Source organism: Caretta caretta, chromosome 6, assembly GCF_965140235.1.
Source record: "Caretta caretta isolate rCarCar2 chromosome 6, rCarCar1.hap1, whole genome shotgun sequence".
NCBI classification, from domain to species: Eukaryota; Metazoa; Chordata; order Testudines; family Cheloniidae; genus Caretta; species Caretta caretta.
Window position 1 is genome coordinate 21,370,855 of NC_134211.1, and position 13,291 is coordinate 21,384,145.

At 43.4% G+C, this 13,291-nt stretch overlaps 1 protein-coding gene across 4 annotated transcripts in view; it reads left to right on the forward strand.

Annotated features, from left to right (window-relative positions):
* The window catches only part of TSPAN4 (tetraspanin 4), a 683,463-nt gene that overhangs the window by 237,945 nt on the left and 432,227 nt on the right, over positions 1–13,291 (forward strand). For 3 of the 4 annotated variants that reach the window (XM_048852861.2, XM_048852864.2, XM_048852863.2), the window contains exon 3: positions 7,272–7,351. The exons of the other annotated variant lie outside the window; for it this stretch is intronic. The gene's annotated coding sequence lies outside the window, so the exon portion shown is untranslated. The remainder of the gene's footprint in view (positions 1–7,271; positions 7,352–13,291) is intronic. 4 annotated transcript variants of the gene reach the window in all.

Consider the following 13,291-nt stretch of genomic DNA (forward strand, 5'->3'; position numbering starts at 1 on the left):
AGTGAATTTGGCAGCCTTAGCTTATACCATGACTAGATAGTAGTCAGCAGCTCCGATGCAGGACACAAATCATTTCAGGACAAAACTAGTGTCTGGTGTAAGGGGGAAAATGACAGAGATTAGCTTGGCAATGTCAGTAAGGCTCTGCCAGATTTTTGTCTGTCTGTGAAGCCTGCACTTCTGGCCTCTTGGTGTCAAGTTGCCAAGGGCAGCATTCTTGTGCTACACGGTCTCTAAGGGGCAGGTGTGCTTCCAGTGCAGACATAGCTAAACCACTGGCTCTTCCCTCATGCCCTGTTGCTATGCAGGAGGCCTAGAGATGAGAGTTGAAGATAGTAGTAAGTCAGCAGAGGGTACAGTAATGATGGTGAAAATGAACAATAAGGAGGGAGGGAGGCTTTACCATCAGGGCACCCGCTGTTGTGATAGCACTGGAGTAGGACAGGACACATACCATAGCTTCTCGTGGTCTCTCTAGCTGACATTCAGGAGGCATGTCGAGAGCTCTGTCACTCTAACCTCTTGGCTGGCAAAGGGCATTAGGGAGGCCTTGTCTCTGCTCCTGAACAAAGCCGCTGACTCTCCACTACTTCCTAGATCAGGGGTGGGCAAACTTTTTGGCCCGAGGGCCACATTGGGCTGGCAAAACTGTGTGGAGGGCCGGGTAGGGAAGGCTGTGCCTCCCCAAACAGCCTGGCTCCGGCCCCCATCTGCCCCCTCCCACTTCCCGCCCCCCGACTGCCCCCTTCAGAATCCCTGACCCATCCAAGCTCCCCCCCACTCCTTGTCCCCTGACTGCCCCCTCCCGGGACCCCCACCCCTAACGGCCCTCCCAGGACCCTACCCCCTATCCAACCTGCCCTGCTCCTTGTCCCCTGACTGCCCCAACCCCTATCCACACCTCCGCCCCCTGACAGGCCCCCAGGACTCCCATGCCCTATCCCACCCTCCCTGTTCCCCATCCCCTTCCTGCCCCCCCCCCGAACCTCTGCTCCATCAAACCGCCCCCTGTCCCCTGACTGCCCCCCCGGGACCATCTGCCCCTTATCCAACCACCTCTCCCCACCCCCTTACCATGCCGCTCAGAGCAGCAGGAGCTTGCAGCCCAGCCGGAGCCAGCCATACTGCCGCGCTGCCTGGTAGGAGCAGCGGGCCAGAGTGCTGGTGGCGCGACGAAGTGAGGCTGGGGGGGGGCAAGCCTCCCCAGCCGGGAGCTCAAGAGCCGGGCAGGACGGTCCCGTGGGCCGGGTGTGGCCCGTGGGCTGTAGTTTGCCCACCTCTGTCCTAGATGCCGGGAGCTGGCTGCAGCTCCTGCTCCTCAGTCGCCCAGCCCTTAGAGTAAGTACCCTGCTGCTCTAACTTCCTCAACGTTTCCCCACTGGCATGTGGTCTGTAACAGGTCTTACATCAGTAAGGTTCAGGCGTAGTGGAGCTCCATTCCACTGTGCTCCCTCCTGCCCCAGACATAAACCACCACCCCCCTTACGCTGGGGGTACGGGAGGAGGCTGGTATGGGAGGCAGTGAAGACCTCTGCCAGTGGAGGGTTCCTTTGCTGCCCAGTGTTCAATGCCTGATTCAGAGAGGGGGTGTGTGTGTGTGTTTGAGCACATGCACGAGATAGCTCTAAAAAGAATCTCCTGATATGAACATCCAATCTAGTCTTTAACCTCCCTGGGGTTTTTGGGGGGATGTGGGGGAGGGGGGGAGAGCTGATGGCTTGACACTCCAGCAATTCTAGATTCAGTCAGCTGATTTTTGATACCTCATGTGCTAAACTATCTCATGGCACTGAAATTGCACTCGCTCATATAGATGATAACGGTGTTCTAGCAACGGACAGCACTGAGCTGCCCTTGTTGAAAGTGAAGAGCACCTGGCCTCCTTCCATACCAATGACAATCCAGTGTTAGTGATGAGTGTCATCCCTTGGTGGGGGGTTGGGAAGAGGAGGGGAGGGTACTCTGGTTGTGCTCACTCTGGGAACGGAGTGGAAAACAAGGTTCAGAATACATGCTCCCTCTACACTTAAAGGGTCCTCACTGTGTGATGCTGCAGTATTCCATTCCGTCCCAGGATTCGTCTGCTCAATATGTTTCTGAGATTAGTGTGGGAGATCACGCAGAGAAATGGGTTGCAATACCAGTAGTGTGCTAATGATGGAAAATCAAATTGCTCCATTTCAGAGGATTCGTTGGGGACTGATTCTTAACTATTAAGGGGTCTATCCAACATTTTTACTCAGATGAAACAATCTGGTTAAAACTCAGACCACATAAAGTGGTAATGTTTGTGTGTCAGGGAGAAACAAATTGAGGTCCCTGGTGGTTTATGCATGCCTATTTTCCAAAGATGGCCTTTTTCACACTGAATTTTTCTCAGTCTCAAAATTACTGACATTTTTATTTCTTGCAAAATGTTTTAATTGAAATTTTAATCAGTTATAGAAAAAGTTATAGAAACTTTTCATTGAACACAATTTGGATAAGCATTTTGATTAAAAACTGACCTGGAAATATTTTTCAAGAAAACAAAAAATGGATCAGTTCTGCATCCTGTGAAAAGAAAAATAACTTGGAAATTTCATATTTTTTCACAAAGTTTGTGTTCTCATTTTTGACCAATTCTGTTCTTGAGATTAAGTCCCAAATTGCAAGCATAGTTGAGGATCTATTACCATTCCTGTGCTTTTGTAAAATACACCTTGATAGACCTTATCCTTCTCCTCTACACCATTGCCATCCGCAGGCTATGCTACTGTGTGATGCTCTTTGTTGAACTAACTATAAACACTGACCCAGAAGCTGCTACAGCTTCTTACTTTGTACTCACAATAGGAATGAAGATGTCTCTCTTATGCCTGCTCTACATGATCTCCACCAGCTGTCAGGACAGCAAGAATGCAGCTCAGGTTGTTAGTATATAAATTCCGTCATAATTTAGGCTCAAAATACTTGATCCCTCTCCTCTCACCATATATAGTTGCCTGGCTGTCAGGCCTGCTTTTAATTCCAAGTTTCAGTCAAGAACAGGACTTGGGAGAGGGGTCGCCTCCTCCAGAGGAAGTTGCCTGACTCCCTTGGTGGCTGGTTTTAGGGCATGATGGAAATCTTATTTATTTAATCTGGTTTACGTCTGGTCGTATTGTGGGCCCCCCTCTGTGTCTTACTTTTCTATTTTGTATTTATTACCCTTGTGTCATCCCTGTTCTTTGTATTACTTGGGAGATGACCCCTGTCATCTCCTGGAGTGGCTACCTGAGGGCTATGAATTTTGCCCTTGTGGCAGCCATGCTTGCAGAGATTGGGTCTATATCTGATCTGGTTGGTTCTTTAGTTTGGTTTCACTGTTGAGTATAGACCTTAGCTTTGATTCAGAAAAGCACTTCAGCACATACTTATGATGCCGACTGATAGGCACCATTGTATAATGTATTAAATAAAACCTGTCAATCTGCTTATCAAAACCTCCACAGCTCTCATTTCAAGACGAGCAAACCTATAATAAATACTGAGCAAAGTGAGGTCCTGAGCCTGCGAACACCTACGTACGTGCTTAACTTTACACGCTTTCATAGTCCCATTGACTTCAATTGGGACTACTCACAAATGTTAAATTCCGTGTACGCATAACTGCAGAGTTGGGGCCTTAGTTTGCATTGAGAATATCTAAATATCTAAAACAAAAAATGGAGCACCTGCAGCTCTTACTGACTTCAGTGAGAGTTGTGGGTGACCAACCCATCTGAAAAATAGCCACAGAATCAGGAGATCTGGCACTTTCACCACTTTTTAGTGTGATGCTCCTCCGTCCCCCCGTTACTTCTCTGATTAACTCTATCTCAATTTGGAGATTTCTGTGCTAAATGCACAAGGCGTTTATTTCCTTTTACTCAGCCTTCCCCTCTTTTATTCCCACCTTCCCCCTTGCCAATTGAAATTGGAGCTCAGTTGTAGTTTCACAGCCATGGTAGGATTGAAGGTAGGCTAAAAACATTTCCCCTGTTCCTGTGAAGTCCTCCATGTGCCTCTAAAATTCCACCAGATGTTCTTTCTTTTATGCTGCTTGTCCACAAAATCTGCGGTGTTCCTAGATCTGGGATTTAAGAATCAGGCCTGGCTTCCTTGGATGGTAGCACAGCCTCTGAGCCCAATGCAATGTGCTTGTTTAACTGCAGAACTGTCCAACAGTAGCTAAAGATTGATTAGGGCAATTAGTCAATTGTTCATTGTGTCCTTTCTCTTAAAAAATTAAGGTGTATCACCTCTTTGAAAGACTTTTTACTGTTGTGCTTAAATTGTTTCATCTCTGCCCCTACTCATCCTAAACTGAGAATGTGCTTGAATGGGAAAAATGTCCTTATTAGTCCTTATTTCTTCTCCCTCTTTCTGTCTATAGATCATCATCATCATTATTATTATTATTACTACTATTATTATTATTGATTAAGATTTTTTGTCACAAGATAGAAGGAGGCTGTAATTCTGAGTGGCTTCCTTTGTTCTGTAGAGACATTTGAATAAAACGTCCTTTGGAGCAGAGGACCAGAGAACCCTCCTCACTTGAAACAGGGGTTTGAAGTTCACCTCCTTGGGTAACTTTGATTTTGACCTGAAGACAGGGAATGCCTGATGGGAAGATAAGGGCTAAAGGCCTAAAAGAGTTAAATCACTTGAATTCTTGAAAGCATTAAATCCCTCTGTGGGTTCCGTTGTTTCAGACAGGACATTAGGTATGTAAGTATCCTGCTTTTGAGGATTAGCCTGAACTGTAACAGTCCATTACTAATGGCTTCAATTGGCCAAAGTGCACTAATCCTGCTCTGAACAACAACAGCTGCTGCAGCAGCCAGTGCATTTGCATCAAAACTTTCAGCCTTTCCTGCCACCCTGCTTTTAAAATCTTCTTTCAGAAGCTTTAGCTGCTCAATGTTTCATGTCCTCCATAGCAGGGCAGATGGAGGTAAGAAGGGCAGGGACTGTTATCACTAGGTTCATGAATCAGTAAAGCCCTGCTTTGTGCTCATGCGCTTTTCATGACCATACCCTCTAGTCTGTTGGGAGGAAAGGAAGTGTCACCAAGCCCTATTTGTACTACATGCTGCTAACAGGTCTGTGGAGAATTTAAGATTCATTGATTCCTAGGCTGTCTGGTGTCTTATCAGGGTGTAACATCAGCACATACCAAATGTTCCACCGCCTCTGAAAAGATAGCTGTTTCTTCCTTGTATTAGCAGGATTGCAAAGAAAATAGATTAGGAGATGAAAGGTGGAGCATAGTTATGACTGGGGTTTTTAAGCTGGTCTTTAGACTTGACATCTTCTTTATCTAGAAATGTGTAGCTTGGGTGCTGGAACAATTTGTATAGTGGGGGAGCTGAGAGCCATTGAACCAAACTGTAAATCCTGTATATGATGGAAACCACTTCAAGCCAGGCTGTGCGGTAACACCCCCAGCACCCCTCGTTCCAGCACCTGGGATATGAAGTGTTACCGTATGTGGTTCTTTAAAGTTTGCATTCACACACGTAGGGGTGTGTTTGTGTGGGTGTGTAAGCATCTATACATCTGTTTGCAGAAATGAAAAAGCTGCTTTTATTACAAAGAATATGACATGCAATAAACGAACCGTATGGCATGTCATTTTTATTCTCCTTCATCATACAGACCTGAAATACACTATTGCCTGAAATTTCTCTATCCTTTTGGAAAGAGTGATTCATTACTAGTGTAGAAAACACCTTTCTTTATTGAACTATGAACTTATTTTGTATTGTTTGGGTCAAGGAATGTTTTTCACTTCCTGTCCTCCTACAATTATTTTCACTTTGTGAGGTCTGCCTTCTTCTACCTTCCTAACCCCATGGACTACTCGGTATGATCATCCTTCCCTTCTGTATTGTGTAGTCTCAGCCTTGCCAACTCTTCCAATCCTGTTGAAAATCTCACGGTTTTTTTTTTTAAAGCCCCAGCTCCTGTAGTTGTATGATAATGGGATAATCTGAGCTTTCCTTATACAAAAAAATATAAAAATTCTAGTTCTTGTGGTTGTAGAGAGAAGCTGGGGAACCGACCCCCAAAAGGCTGAAAAACCAGAAGGCAAAGAAGAAGACCCAACATCTATTTTCTGTAAACCTCTCGTGATCTTTGAATGCTTTGGGTTGGCAATACTGTAATCTGCCACCCCTTTCCTCCTTGGCTGACCAGGTCTTTTATGCAGAATAATGGATTAGTAAAATGAACCTGTGTAATTTTTAAAAAGAAAAGGAGTACTTGTGGCACCTTAGAGACTAACCAATTTATTTGAGCATAAGCTTTCGTGAGCTACAGCTCACTTCATCGGATGCATACTGTGGAAACTGCAGCAGACTTTATATATACACAGAGAATATGAAACAATACCTCCTCCCACCCCACTGTCCTGCTGGTAACAGCTTATCTAAAGTGATCAGCACAAATCCTGCTGGAAATGGCCCACCTGATGATCACTTTAGATAAGCTATTACCAGCAGGACAGTGGGGTGGGAGGAGGTATTGTTTCATATTCTCTGTGTATATATAAAGTCTGCTGCAGTTTCCACGTTATGCATCTGATGAAGTGAGCTGTAGCTCACGAAAGCTCATGCTCAAATAAATTGGTTAGTCTCTAAGGTGCCACAAGTACTCCTTTTCTTTTTGCGAATACAGACTAACACAGCTGTTACTCTGAAATCTGTAATTTTTAACTTTTCTGTTTAAAATAAGTAAAGGACTTGTATCCGGATCAAAGTTTAACGTGACTCAGGTTATACAAAGAGGCTGTTAATATTTCCCTGAGTCAATGAAGCATTTAAACATGCGCTTAATTTAAAGCACATGGGGTGGGATTTTCAAATGTACCTATGAGACTTAGGAGTTTCAGGTCCCAATGAAAGGCAATGGGACTTGTGCTCCTGAACCCCTTATGTGCTTTTGAAAATTGCACCCATCCCTAACTTTCATTAATTTCAGTGGGACTTAACGTGCTTAAGTGTTTGCCCAGTCTAGCAAATTGAACACTTTTCCCTCTTCGGTAACACTTCTGATAACTTTTATCCCCTCCCCAGAATAAGCAATATTCTTTCTCTACAGGGGCCTGATCCAGTACCCTTTGAAGTCAATGGGAGACCTTCCGCTGGGCATTGGATCAGGCCCCTGGCCCTTCCTTCCCGGCATGGAATTGTTACAAAGTAGCTTTCCTATTTTACAAATGACACCTGGCATCTGACACCCAGACTTTAAATTTTTTTTTCCAGTGTCTTTTTCCTGAGACCTTGCCAGCCACTTCATCTTTCGGAATCTCGTAGGCTGGTGTGAGCTCCCGTCCCTGTGAAAGGTACTGTATTGATTGATTTATAGGTTCAAATCAGAGTTCAAAGTGGGTAACTGGACTTGTACTTAAAGAACCCTTACAGAATTTCCTAGGGAGAGAAAATTCAAAGCTATTACAATTAAAGTCATGAATCAGTGTGGTAAGCTAGTTGTGCTGTCCACTGCCACACTGGAAGATCTAGCTTTGATTTTCTGTCCTGATCTTTCTCTGCTTGGGCTGGTTAATGCCAGTTAACACTGTGAAGGCAACAGTGTCAGCCCTTTGGACAAGGAGGTGATGGGTGGGGGCACCTCACATCATTTGAGTATCCTGTATGGCTGATTTAAAGATGGGTCCCAAAAAAGGAATCCCCACCAATGCTCCCCTAGGAGAATGATGGCTGCAACACAGGCCCTGAATGCTGGAGCTATTAAAATGGAGGAATCACCAGAACACAGGAAACCTTCCATTCCCTCCAGTATTATTCTTAGGCAGAACTGCAGAATAATAAGAACCATAGCTCCACTTGGGGTGGAAAGTAAGATTTCCCACTAGTGGGTAGTAATCAAAGGTGAGTCTGAGGTGAGATCGCATCTCATAGCTTCCCAGTGCCGCTGGCATAGGCTTAACATTAATGCTGACAAAAATATAGTATGGGTAGTTGTGTGTAAGGGGGAAAAGGGATTCTGAAATCAATGTGACTTTTATACGTGCAAAGATCAGGAGCCGTCAGTTATTAGGAAACCTGTTAGGCTGCCATACCTTTTGGAGGATAAAAGGAGATGCTAGCTGACACTGTTCCTTCAAAGGTTGCATAGGAAAAGGCTCCCACAGGCTGGTAGAGCCCAGGAATGTTGCAGAGTCTCAGTTCCTGGGTAGAGGTGAGAGCACGACCCCCTCACTCAGAGGTGGTGGTGGCTGGTTTTAGATGGTGCAGCATCTAGTCCTTCTCTGCCAGAAGTGCCCACACCTGGAGGAGAGCCACGAGGGGATAAAATGAATCGAAAAGATATTGAGGAGAGGGGCAAGTGGGGACATGGAAGATCCTACCTGACAGCAAGTGGGGGAAATTTCTCCCCTGTTCTCCAAATATTACAGATAATTTGCTGTATTACTCAGCCAAGGAACATATTGGCACACTATGCATGTGTTGACCGCAGTTGAAAGAAAACATACCACCTGCCTAACTTTTCCCATCCAAAATACAGAGTCTACTAACACTGGGAAAACTCACCCACCAAAGGAAACAAAGACCGGGGGCTTAGTGGTGTGGCCACCATTTATTGAATATGTTGAGCAACTCTGCTGTCCAGCAGCCAAAGCCTTTCTCTTCCCCGCTCTTTGCAAATTGACGCACCCTGACATTTCAGGTAATGAAAAACCTGTAATTAATACTGTCCAAAAATGAATGCCTGAAAGTAATCCATCCTGAGAGGCTTTGAGTTGTACATGGTTCCCTCCCCCTGCCTCACTGCATCCTCTTCCACATTCTTTCCTTCCACGCTGCTTTTTCTTGTGTGTATTTTGACTAGAGAGAAATGTAATGGACTCTACTTAGACCAGTGGTCAGAGAAGTGGTGGGAGTCAGTGACGGGTACTGAAGCTAGGGAAGGGTAAAGTCAAAAAATGGAAAACATGCCATATAGTGATAGTCTTAAGGAGCTCAACCTATGTAGCTTAACAAAGAGAAGATGAAGTGGTGATTTGATCACATCTTATATGTAACTACATGAGGAACAAATATTTGATGAAGGGCTCTTCAGTCTAATAGACAAAGATATAAAAAGCTCCAATGGCTGGAAGTTGAAGCTACACAAATTCAGATGGGAAATAATGCGCAATTTTTAACAGCGAGGATAATTAACCATTGGAACAACTTACCAAGGGTTGTGGTGGGTGGATTCTCCATCACTGGCAATTTTAAAATCAAGCTTGGATGTTTTTCTAAAGATACGCCTTAATCTAAACAGGAATTATTTTGCGGGAGAGCTGTGGCCTGGGTTATACAAGAGGTCAGACTCGATGATCACAGCAGTCCCTTCTGGCCTCATAATCAATGAATCTATAAACAAATTAAAAGTAAGAGGCTGTTGGTATCCAACAGAGTTGCAGTAAGCATCCTGTTAATCTCCTAGTGATAGATGACTGAAACGTCTGGCTATATATAGGGTAATCTCACAGAGCAAAGCCCCTCAAGTATGGGGGAAAGGAAAAAAAGATTAGATGGTAGAGTTCCTGTTCTAACATTTTCTAGAGGGGACAACATTTATGAATATTCTGAATGAATAAAAACAGAAGTTGGCAGAGCAGAGAGAAAGGTCTGAGCAGTGAGATCATTGGAGGGATAAGAAGAAAATAAATCTTTTATTTCTTATTCATTTAAATATTTCTTCCTTAAACAATTACAATGAACATGCTGAGAAAACACAAGCTCCGGTTTAAAGAGGGATTTGATCAACTATCTAGAAGAAAATATAAAGCAATTGCTGATGAAGTTTGAAGATGTCACAGGATTGGTGGGGTGGCAAATGACAACAAGGACAGGTCACTGATACAGAGCAACCTGGGGTCACTTGGCAAACTAGGCTCAAACAAACAACATGTGCTTTAATACAAAGAACTGCAGGGTGATTCATCTGGGAACAAAGAATGGAGACCACACTTAGAGTGAGGGACTGTATTCTGGAAAAGCAGCAACTCTGACAAGGACTTGAGGGTCATTGTAGATTATCAACTGAACATGAGCTCCTGGTGCAATGCTTTGGCAAAAAAAGGCTAACCTGGATGTATTGACAGGAGAATACTGAGCAGGAGGTGACATTACCTATGTGTGTGGTAATAGTGAAACCACTCCTGGATTACCATGTAGGGTACTGGTGATCATACTTTAAAGATGATGTTGAAAAATAGGGGAGGATTCAGAGAGAGCTACAAGAATGGCATGTGGTCTAGAAAACATCGTATAGTGAGAGACTAAAAGAGCTCAATCTGTTTAGCCAAAGAGAAGATTTTAACATGTGGCTTGATCATGATATATCAATATACAGGGAGAAGATATCTGATAGTAATCTAACAGGCAAAGGCATTATAAGATCCCTGTTGGGTTTTTTTGGCGAAAATAGTTCCACTTCTATTTTCCAATCCGGTGATTTTTGTACCTCGTTATTTCAAAGATTTATGTTCTAAAAAGGAAGGTTAGGAAGTCTAGTGTGATCACTTTCGCTGAGAGAGACCATTCCGTGCAACGGCAGTTTATAGTCAAATGAGATAAAGATTAATTTGGTGGTTGCAGAATCCAGATTTAATTTACCATCTGATACAATTGCTGCAAATCTCCCGTGGTACAAATGACTTCTGAGATTGAAGCCCATGATTGTCTTAACTCCATGAAATACAAAGGTTCCTGAAATTCAGAATTGGTTTCTTTTAGTGCCTTAAAATTGTTAGCTACATGTACATATACAATACTGGTGTAAGAACACACATACCACTAAAGGTTTGATTTTGTTTTCTAAATTACTCACCAATACCTGACCAATTTTGCCTTCACTTCTGGAACTGAGTTTTAATATTAGGACAAAGAGCTTTAGCGGACACAGAAAGTGGCCTTTATGTGTTTGAAGCAACCCGCTTTTTTTGCATTTCAAGTGTTGCTTGGTTTTTGTTAATATGATTATGTATTTAACTCAAGCAGAGCCTCTTGTAACCAAGGAAGGGAAAACAGGAGACTCCATGAAGTCCACTAGTGTCCTTGCTATGTAGATGTAATTTACCTGGGAAGTATTTAGACACTATTGTGATGGACCCTCTACAAAACACTAAGGTAGATAGTTTATTATGCACTAGAGTCTTGCAGTAATGATGTAATACCAAGCAGCTGGGTTGAAATGATCCATTATTAATAGAAGGGCCATCCTAATGGTAGTTATTATCTCCAGAATGCTTTGTTTCATGGGGCAGGCAGAAGCAATAGAATGAAAAACAGAAAACAAGAGAAACCTACTATCAGATGGAAGACCCTTCTGGAAATCTTTGGGAGGGCAACGTGAGTCACAGCAAAGAGATGAAGAACTGGTCTCCCTACCCAGGGGAAAGAGGGAGAGGAGAATTTTTCCTTTCAAGACTGTGTTCTAGGACTAGGGAGGAGAGTTAATGTATAATGTGAAACTCTAATTTGAATAAAGGCATCTCCAAAGCAGGGCTGGAAATGGTGGGTAACAAGGGTTCGAACCAGCTCTACTTTTGGTAGAAATGAGAAGCGGGTCAGGAGACTGAGCCTAAAATTCAAACTGGACATCAGGGTGATTGTCTTCTCTCCACTGCTGATTTAGAAACCCTGCTGTCTGTACCCCTCTAATGAGTCGTAAGCTGACAGGTGCGACGTTTAGTTCAGACTTGGATGAACCTAATAGCTTCACGCAAGAACAGTATTCAGAATGCTTATTTACTGGTGCCAGCTTCTGATGTAAAACTCAGAATAAATGGCTTTATTCTTTTCCTACCACCAGCATCACATTACTACGAGACTGGTAGGGGTCTGTTTGGGATCGTGCTCTGGGGGCCCAGTGTTCAAATGTGGGCACCTAAATTGGGCATGTAGTTTCTGCATTTGGATGCTCAAATGAGCGTTTATGTGTTCAAATACCTGTCTCAAGGCCTTGATCCAGTGCCCATTGAAGTCAATGGAAAGATGTTTCTTGACTTCAGTGTGGCCTGGATCATACTTTTATACTAAGTGTCCCCTTGAGTTTGATGATGTTTGAGTACCTGATTTAGGTATTCAGGTTTAAAAATTGGTCTCTGAGTGTTTATTTCTTCCTCTGTCTTCCCTTAGTTCTTCAGGACCCTTTAGAAAAAGGACATTTGAAGAAAGCTTCTGCTTTTGATAACTTTTACCCGGGAACAACTTTTCTGCTTGGAATGGTTATTGTTTCCTCCCTGCCTGTGGCTTGTTACACTTTCTTGCTCCTTCTTGCCTTTAAATTAAAGCATGTTATATGGATTAAGAACTGGCTAACTGACCTCAAAAAGTAGTTGTCAATGGGGAACCATTATCGAATGGGGGTTCTTCTAGGGAGGGTGCTGCATAGGATGGTACTAGGCCCAAAGCTATTCAACATTTTTGTCAGTGGTCTGCAAATCAATATAAAGTCACTGCTGATAAAATTTTCAGATGACACAAAGGTTGGTGGAGTGGTAAATGATGATGAGGGCAGGGGTGTCATATGGTGAGATCTGGATTGGTTGGGAAGCAGATCTCATGCATACAAAATACATTTGAATACAGCAGAATGCAATTATACATCTAGGAACAAGGAATGCAGACATACATACAGAATGGTAGTCTGTATCCTGGACAGCAGTGATTCTGAAATGGATTTAGGGTCATAGTGAACAAGCAATTCAACCTGAGTTCCCAGTGCAAAGCTGTGGTAAAAAAGGCAAATGCAGTCATCGGATGTATAAAAAAGGAAGTAGTAAGTAGGAGCAGAGAGGTGATTTTACTTCTGTGTAGGGAATTGGTGAGACTGACACTGGAATATTACATACAGTTACAGTGTCTGCATTTTAAAAAAGATATTGAAAAGCTGGAGAGGATACAGAAGAGAACCACAAAAATGAATGAGGGCTGGAGAAAATGCCTTACGGTGAGAGAACCTAAAGAGCTCAATCTGTTAACTTGTCATAAAGGAGTTAGAGATTACAGTATATAAGTACCTTCATGGGGTGAAAATATTGGGTACTAAATAAAGGGATAGCAAGAAGCAATAGCTGGAAGTCGGAAGCCAGACAAATTCAAATGAGAAATAAGGCACATTTTTTAACAGTGAGGGTGAACAGCCATTGGAACAAACTACCAAGGAAAGTAGCAGATTCTCTGGCTCTTGATGTTGTCAGATCAATATTAGATGTCTTTCTGGAAGACATACTTCAGTTAAACACGGGTTACTGGTCTCAGCACAG